The following is a 10,783-nucleotide window of genomic DNA, read 5'->3' as shown; positions in this document are numbered from 1 at the left end:
ATAGTATATATTTAGTTATATAATAACACGAACAAACATAAATTTTTATAAACAATTAATAAATTAATAAATCAATATATATATATATATATATATATATATATATATATATATATTTATATAAATATGGAGTCCCACAAAATTCTGTACCGGGTCCTGAAAACCTTCAGGCCGGTACTGTGCTGGAGCGTGGTTTTGCGAGCACGTAACCTCAGGCGGAGATGACATTTTTTAATAACCGAGTGTCCAGAAAACAAAAATTGATTTTTTTTAAAAACTAGCGATTCGGTATGAAATTAAAAATACACTCATCAAAATTAATTATTTTACTCACACATCTAAACCAATAAAAATAACTATTTTCTATTATCATTTTTTCTGTATGAAACGAGAAATATTTTGGTGCGCGATATAAGTGCATAATACAAAAGTAAAATTAAAAAAACTAATTAAAAATAAAACCAAACAGAATACGTGGTCTTATCGAGTGGAATTGGAAAAATATTTTAGTCGTTTAGGTACTTACGTGTAGACCGGTCGATGGATGGCCGAAAACTGAAAAGTGGCCCGGATATTGTACGACGAGATCGAGAAAACGAATAAAAAAAAAAAATTCCCCAACATTTCGTCGGAGAGGTGGAAAAGTACAACGCCCGGCGTTTCCAAAGACGGTTTATAAATATTGTACACACGCATTACACGACGTGTTCAAGATTTATGCTTATCCCACCGTGATTGTAGTAGGACGGTAGGGGACTTGAAGACTGTTCGTGAATGATGGACGGACGGCAAATTGTCGCCGGGGGTAGCACACGGGAAGTTGTCGAGTGGGGGGGTGTTGATTTTACATAATATTATCGTTTTACGCGCGCAAAGGCGTGGGAAACGTACGAGAACGCGACGGCATTTTTCACCGGCCATCGTTCGGGCTTATGCAATGCACGTGTATAATAAATATGCACGCGCGGTAATCGTGATACTGTTCAATTAAGTTCGGTGACGATAACCCGAATGTTGAATAGTAATTTATATAAGAATACGACGCGTCCCGCAAAACATACACGGCGATTTTCGGTCTGAAAACGGCGACGGACGTTATTGGCCAGGTTAACCCACCGATAACGTTTTAACCGCAATCGTTATGAACATATTTTGCTAATAAAAATGCCCGCGTCACATTAATTAAGTAAAAACCATTACTGGTACTGAATCCAGAGACCACTATGTGTGTATGTGTGTGTGTGTGTGTGTGTGTGTGTGTGTGTGTGTTTCGACTACGAAAAATACGTGGCTTGGACAAATCGTTTTTTTTTTTTTTTGTAGAAATAAAAATATACGCAACGTACGCGCTACACGCAATCAGTAAAAAATTTAGAAAAACCTTGCAATTCACTTGGGAAGTTTCGCGTGCGTTGTATATATTTAGCGAGTGAATCAAAACTCGAAAGAACATTTAAATCTCTGGAGTATACTAAAATAGAAAAAAGTGTAGGCTACACTTTTTCCTAAGGTGAAAAATTATTAAACGTTAACGAAATAGTTGCAGTTCTCAGAAAAAAAAGAATAAAAACGGAAATCAATATATTTAAATAATTTTGCTTAATATAAGTGTTGAATGTTTATAGTGATATGATTATGGAAAGGAGTGCAAGTGTTTTGCAAAAACTGGATATCGAATCATAATAATGTTTGATCCTTATTCTTTATAGTTTATATTTTAGCGAAAATGAAATAAAGCATTAATGATATCGACTATCGATATTAAAAAATGTGTGTTTAAATTAACGTTCGATGCAGTAAATTATATTATTGTTGCTTATTTCATGTTTGATTAGTCTTAATTTGACAGCGAGTCGGTTTATTCCTCAAAGGTTTCATGTTATAAAATGCAATTATTGGTTATCTTGATAATTATAGTTACTATATATGGATTCCAGATATACATTTAAATAAAAATATACCTACTATTACTAACATTTTGTACAGAGCCCAATTGTATAAAACTCATGATTATTTATAATCTCAGAAAGTATCAAAATGATCATGAAATTAAATCATAATCGGAAAAACGTGAACGTATTGAGTATGCATTTGATTAAACACAATATACACTATATATAATACATAGTAAGATATAAAATATTTAACGTAGGTACAAGAAATATATTATAAGTTATAATATACATATATATGTGTGTAACTTGAAATATTTATCGTTTGTACTTGAAAATTAAAAAACCATGTTTATCTTTGAATATTTTAACAAAAGTATGAATTCGTCAACGAAAAAAAATTATAATAATATTATAACGTAGGTTAGGTAATTATATAATATATAATAATATCGAATTAGATAACATCATGACTGTTCAGAGTTAAAAAGAGACGAAATTCGTATATACTATATCCCAGCCACTATTTTTCATAAAAATTCTCGTACTACATATTTTGTACAATTATAGTCCCTCTCTACCCCATTTCCATATGACAGTTAATTATAATATAATTTTTAGTCCAATGTCAGTAATAAGTTTTAGTAATAGTTCATTTTTATTAATCAAATTGCACATTATAATTAGGTAACTACCAATTTGTTATTATTTTTGAAACGGAAAACATAATTTTGCTTGGTATAAATCTGACAATTATTTACAAATTATTTATTTTAATGTGGGATATAAATATGATTTAAAATGCAATAAATATATTTAAGTCCTTATCAGCCGTTTTGATTTAACTGTCTTCCTGAAAAACACTTTCATAGTAATATAATTTATTAGTATTTATTAGGTACACATTTATCGAATCTGCAGTGTTCACTTCCAGTTTCAGACTACACACTTTGTGTCGGGGCTGCTATTTCTTCATACACTTAAGGATCTAGTGTATTTTAATTCAAGATGTGACTTTACAAAACAAAAAAATATAAAATATCAATAATTATACAGCAGCTATATTATTAATACATAACACGATGATTGATATCGATGATTGATATTGATTGATAAACACAGGTGTTCGATATAATAAATTCTAAAATTATTACATCACGATAAAATTCGAGTACTTTTTTAAGTCTTAACTGAATCTTTTCATTTCAAGTAAATAGTCAATTACAGTTTCTTATTTTGAAAATATTATTTTTATCATAAATATATTGAAAAATAAATATAATACTTAACCTGACAAATACGAAAATTAATGTAGTATTTATATAAGTTTATTATATCAAGTGCATTTTTGTTGGTCTATATGAAATAATATTGAAAACATTTTTGGAGATTAATCGTATTGTTTGTATAAATCGTAAAATTATATAAATTCATTAGAAATACATAGTATTTTTCTTTAGTATTCATGTAGGTATACAATAATATATAATTATTAATTTATATTTTTTAAAGAATCAATAAATAATATTAAATAAGATAAATGTAGTTTTAATTAATATTGATCATGAAAAACTAAAAATATTTTAACGGGTTTTGAAAATTAAAGATCATTTACAGTTTTTTAATTTTTTCAATCCGACTTGCATACTAAAACAAAATTGAGATTATTATTATACTCGTATTAATAGTAATAATAGTTGTTATCACAAGAATGAGGTAGGCTCCTTTTGTTTTATGAAAATACATGTAGGTATATGTGCTATAATAGGTAATAGGTGTTTATGCGTAGAAGCGCTTAATTAATAAACATATTAAATTAAATTTTTTCATAAATTATACAGCAGTGAAACTAATATGACAGTGTAACATGACTACAAACCTAGAACATGGTCCGGTGATAACTTTAACTTCAAAATGTAAATTCATTCATAAGTTATAACCGGCAAACGAGCAACAATTTTATTTTCGTAAAGTTTGAATTCACCGATAATATCAGCACGGTACTAAAAACAGTTTCGAAAACGAAAAAAAAACCCATTTCGTATTAATTATTACAATTTACAATACTTGAGCTGTTACTTTGGTTATAATATAAACTTATCATTTTATCGGAAATTTGAACTCGCATGCGGGTGTACATACGGGGTATATTGAATTATATTTTTAATTAGGTACACTCTTTTTTGAATTTATATATACCCTTATACTTGATAGTTTTAAATTATGTAAGAACAATTTAATGCGAAATAATTAATTCCAACACGATCGGTGTTTTTGAACTTAGTGCTACTATTTTAATATACCTAATCGAATATATTTTTTTTACAAATTGCATATTTCATATTTAATTAACTATACCTAATTAAAATCATGCCTAGTATGCTAATAATGTGATTAAATAGTCAATTTTATATATTTTAATTAGTTTGCAGAATTACTTTTGCTCAGGCAGCTTTATTAAACTCGATTAGTTTACAAAAGTAGGTCGATATCTTCAGTATGTTATCGGAACTCTATATTATAAACGGGACGGTGTATTATCGATGTGGGTTTCAATGAAATTCCTCAGTCGGAAATAAAGTTTATTCTTCGATTGGTGGCTTAAAGTTTCAACTTCCTACATTGTAATATAATATATAATACAATATTTTTAGAACTTTGCTGCAACAATTTTGATCTAGCACAATTCCAAAACTTTAAATGGAAATTCATTTTTTTTTTAATACTATTTGACTTCTTGGCGTTGATGAATTTTTTTTTATTAAACCTTGCTTCTATAATTTATCAAAATCATATTGTAATTAAATTATTGGTTGATAGAGAGAACTTAAACACGAAAAAATAAATAGTTAGAAATTGTCGTATAGGATTGTGATCACATCAATTTATATAGAAGTAATACATAGATTAAAATAAATGTAGAATTTAAAACTACACAAATATCCTATAATGATCACATCACACGATTACCACAAAAGACTTGACGCACAAATGGAAATCATGATTACTTCATTAAATATATTATTTGATGATGAACGTTTTCACGTCCACTATCAAAGACGATTCGATTTTCTTTCTTTCATAATGCAACATAATTAGAATTTATTAGCAAAGTTTTCATGGAAAATAATATTTAATTACTTTCTATAAGTCTTGTAGAAATTATATTATTTTACCTATTAATAATTACCAAGGGGATAGTTACAGATATAATTTATTAATATCTGTTGTGTATTTTTTTATTTAGTCTAGTTGTAAATATATGTCAGTCGACTTTGATGTTTAAATAATACATTTAAACTGTAAAAACGTTTACTGTAGCAGTGATTTACGCTATCTAACCCAATTATACAAATTTATAACAGTTGTATAATAGAAAAAAGTGTTAAACTCCTCGCCGTCACGTAATAAAATTGACATAAATGAGAAGGAGCGTGATGATTGTTTTATAAAATCATAAATTTTTGTACAACATTCACATTCACGCGTTGTAGACGAAATTTCCAACATTTTATATATAACATGCGATTGTCGTTATCACAAACGAGTCGGTTGGCGTGCATTATTTGGTATCGAAGTAATTTTAATTGCCCGCATCTATGTTGAACTTATCGCCGTGGATTCGACGGAGTACCGTAATTCTCAATTACAAAAATTTAAAATATATAAATTTATCGATTTTTGCAGTCTAAATTGTGTACTTGTATCACCGGACTCGATCATTTCGCCGTGACTATTTCACCGACTATTCACCGCCATTCATTTCAATTTTGGTTGGCCATAACATTTTAAAATGTTGATACAATATTCTTCACACATTGTTTTTATTCGTGTGAAAAATATCAAAAATCTGCAATCATAACTTTAAAAAAAAAGGGTTTGAATTTGAAATGTTGATAAAAATCACAAAATCTGCCTATTTATGGTAGTTGTAAAGTTGATAAACATTCCAATACGTATACTTATGTAAGACTTAAAATGTATAATGTACTCGAGAAGTTGCTCTTTCCAGCAAACCAAAAAAGTTTACCGGAGCAGAGCAAAAAAATGTTATAAGCGTTAGAAAATTATATTTAGTTTTTGTGTATGTCATATATCCTAGTAAAAATTATCCCATTAATAACTTTAAGATTTGTTTTCGATAACAAAAGTTGTCTAGTTGGTTCATTGGAGACTAGAGAGTTCATGTTTTAAATTTCTTAACAGTTTTACCAATAATTTTGGAAAAGTAATGAAAAATTGCAAAAAAAACGTCCATATTTTGACTGCCAACATCGATTTTTCTTTTTGTAAGGAACTTGAAATATTCACTAAATATTTACATGGATTTTCTTTAAAGATGGTGTAAATTTTTAACAATTTTGGATTTTTTCACGGAAACACTAGATTTCATTAAAATATAATTTTCTAACGCTTTTCTAAACTTTTTTAGTTCGCTGGAAAGAGCAACTTCTCTAGTATATTAGTCTTACATAAGTATAAATATTTATCAACTTAACAACTACCAAAAATAGGCAGATTTCGTGATTTTTATCCACGCATGTTCCCAGTGCATAATGTGTATTTTTTAATTCGACCGGTTTTTAGTTTCAAATATTGCATGAAAAATTATTTTCATCCATACATTTAATTTTTTAATGAGGCTATTTTTAAAATATGCCAGGATCAAATAATTATGGAGTTTTCTGTTTAAATATCGAGATTTTTGAATAGCAATTAAATTTTGAAAAAAATGTTATACAAATATGTTTTGTTATACCAAATTGCTTTCATAATAGTTTTTGAGTACTACAATCCATCGTATTATTTTCAAATGATTAGTAAACGCAGTGGTGAAATCAGGATTTATTTTGTGGGGCAGGGGTATCAATAAAATAAATAAAATAAATTTGGAAAGTGTTTTTTTTGTAAAATGAGGTAAGGTTGAGTTCATTACATATTTCGAGAGGTTGGATCACAACCCCCATACCCTCCTTCTTAGTTGCGCCATTGGGTATTTTACTGATGAAATTGATGCACCGAAGCTACTAATTATCTCATTGGATTTTTTAATAAAGATTTTCTGAATTATATTATTTTATTTTGTTGCTTAGGCCTTGCGCTCTAGCCGATTATAGGGGACTTTTAGTTTGTTACAAAGAACCCTCTTCACGCTAGATGTGAACTAAAATTCAACTTTCCAGCTTTCTTTTCTGTTATTTTTTTTAATTTGCCTGAATTATATATTATGTTAATATCATGTTTTTGCTTATTTTAGCTGATTAAACGTCGTAAGCATACATTTCTTATAATATGTACATAATACAGTAATCGCGTTCTTATCATCTTAGTTTTTCAGTTTTCTTGTTAGATAAATGTACCTATATGTTTTGAGCCAAAGTCAAACCTGTCAAAATGTAATAACAATGCCTACGGCACATAAACAAAACACTGTAGGTACTTATGTTTAAAATAAATAGGTATAATGGTTTATTAAAATACAAAATACGTTTAAATAAAATGTGCTTTATACATTTAAAAATATCAAAATTAAATTTAAATTTCGGTTTGTAGCAGTTCACGAGTCATTATGTAAAAAAACGAATACTACGATTTTTTAAATGTATATTAAATTGATTGGGTACAAATAGGTTGTAATACAAAAAAGGTACACAATAATGTTTTTAATTTGATTTTAGTCTAAGAAATTAACTCAAATTTATTTATAAGTGCTACAGATTTATTCTAATTACATTGTTCAAAAAAAAAAGGTATGCCTACCTACATTTTGAGATATGTTATTTTTTTGAAGGAATTATAAGTAACGCAATTCAATTTATGATTTCAAACACGAATATAGACTGTACAAATCTAGCCACCAAGGTCAATAAGTGTTTAATTATACAGTATTATACAGTATACTAAACTTAAAGGTCTTACATTTTTGTCAACTACACCATGATCACAAGTGTAATTATTTTTAAGATTTATAAACAACACAAAATATACTATAGGAACGTATTGTATTGTATATACTCCTATTAGTATATCAAAGCAACAAAATTAATTTTTTTAATTGTTTTTCATGACGCACATTGTCGGTAATATAATCTCAATAAGTAATATAAATGTAAAATTTGAATCCTCTTTAATTTCAGTTATTAAATTGATAAAAATGTATGCATGTGTAACCGAAGATTATTTTTTTATAGTCGTCATAAATTATTTTACAAAAAATTTGAAAAAATTGAAATACAATTTAAAGTCTTATAACTTATATATACTTTATATCACTTATTTAATAAAAATAAACTTAAAAGAAGAAAGTACCGTACTTGATTGGAGATATTTCTCATCCTTCAGTTTTTTATTTTTTTATTTTTTTTATGAAGTTTTCATAGCATTTAGAGAAATTACAAAGAAAATAAAAAGTTAACCTTTCTAAGTGCTGTGTCAAATTTCCTAGCTAATAAAATTTTGTATGAAACTCTTGATGTAATTTTAATAAAATGTTCTTGCAAAAAAATATATTATTTTTGTAATCCTAATACATTTTACATTTATCGTCCGACTCATAATATAAAACCATATATTTTATAATTTTTTATATTATACATTTATAATTCAAAACGTCATATTGTAATAAGTAATATTTTAATACCTATTGTAACATTTATTAAGTATTATATTTTATAAATGATGAATAAAATACATTTTTATACTTATTTGAATGTAATTTTTAAATCTATTTTAATATTATTAACTGATTTTTATAAGATATTCATAGATAAGTGGAACTACTTCGCTCTGATAAAAATAAAAATAAAAAATACAGTATTTTTATTATATAGTAACTTTTTGTTAAAATATTATAATAATAGAATGTGATGATGTAAACATTGATAATAGTCCTAATAATTAGAGTTAATAATGATAAAAACAGTAATATTTTTAAATATTAATTCATTAATAATATTATTTTATTTTAAACTAATAGGAAAATAAATTATCTTATTGTATTTTAAATTCCAAGTAATGAAAGTAGTGTTGGTTTTAAAATGATATATTTTATCATTTCCATCGTCAAACATTTTTATTGTATTTTCTTAATGTTTTTTGGGTAGAAAAAATTGCATAAGTTTTTTAATCTTCTTCCTATTGATTAAATAATGAGTAATAAATGTATTTCCCGACCCTTTGTTATTATTTTTTCCATATTTTTTCTTTTTCGACAAATTAGAATGTAATAGAACAATATTAAAACTGGATTATGAATGCAAAAACGCTAATTATATTATAACATCACCATAAATCACTTAAAATAGAACTTTTATGTTTCTACAGTAAGTATCCCGAGTCTAGTTGAATGGCAAACCACGATGAGGTATTTGTAGTAAAGAATAATTTATGAATAATTGATAGGTTTTCAAAATGTGATTTTAAATAGTTCGTATTAGTATTTGGTAAATGTTTAATTAAATGTTAAATTTATTTTATAAAATACTTTTTTATGAACCTAAAATGATTGATTAACTAATTTTTAGAATTAATATAATCAATTAATTTATTTTTATCGACTGTTAACGTATATGTATACACAATGAATTGAATGAACACAACATTTCACAAAAAATAAAAAAAAATTAAAACAAAAAACAAAGACGCAATACTTTTGTTTTTTAATGTTTAATTTTCTATTAAGCACACTATACAAATAATAACTACAATACTCTGAAATAAAAACAAATACTAATCCTACTTATGGTTTATGGAAAAATCACTGATTAATGGTCAAGCCGAGAGAAATTAATTAAGTATAACACAATACAGTGGTACATGGAAATGACTACGAAAAAAACTGCGTTTTCGGTTTACCTTATGCGAACTACACTTCGTGTATGTTCAGTGTAGGCCAACCATTAAAGTAACAATAATAATAATTATAATTATAATAATCGTAATAACAATAATAATAATAATAATAATAATAATAATAATAATAATAATAATTATTATTATTATAGGTAAGCTAATATAATAAGTGTCTATGTTTGACTAACAATAATAATAATAATAATAATAATAATAATAATCATACATAAGCGCTAACAATAATGAAACCATAACTACCAACCCAAAAATAATCACAAAATAATATCTTGGTAAATAAAACGGTTACAAAGACGCGATTGAAATTTATAAGCAGTGCCGAATCTAGGAAATTTGACGTTCGGGGCTATTAAAAAATGGAGAGCGCCCTTTCGTAGGTGGAATTACGGAGCATGTTCAAGACTTTATTTTTCATAAAATTAAGAGCACCCTTATACCAACAGAGTTTAGGGCAAGTATACAAACTCCTCCCCTAGAGCCGGCACTGTGTATTAGTATATAATTAATGATTTTAATATTGTTTGTAATACCAAATGTTTTGAATAAAATATATATACTTTGCATATATATAGATAAATAACAGTTTTTATTATAATAATTGTTGTTTAAGAGAAAAAGAAAAGACATTAAATGAATAATGAATATAGGAAAATAATAACAGAGAATTTAAATCTCGTATAAAATTTCGAGTTAGCTATTTATAATTTTTTTTTTTAAGTCCAATGTTGGTAAAATAAACAAACGCACACATACACACATACACACGAATGCGCTTAACGCTACAGAACACACAAATAAAACACATTCGTAATAGACAACAACGTCGATGGAAGTATCAATTCTTCAATTCTACAATTATCGTAAAAAATATATGATTGTGTGTACTCATATTCTATGTATATATATATATATATAAATATCGTAAAATGATGCATTTATAATTATAATGTAATATTACATAGACTATAAAATTAATAGAAGTGGTATTTTTTGTAAGACATCAGTTATTTCTTTTTATCACA

Source organism: Sipha flava, unplaced genomic scaffold (genome assembly GCF_003268045.1).
Source record: "Sipha flava isolate LNK unplaced genomic scaffold, YSA_version1 0_pilon_pilon, whole genome shotgun sequence".
Taxonomy (NCBI): Eukaryota; Metazoa; Arthropoda; class Insecta; order Hemiptera; family Aphididae; genus Sipha; species Sipha flava.
This window is presented reverse-complemented; position numbering follows the sequence as displayed.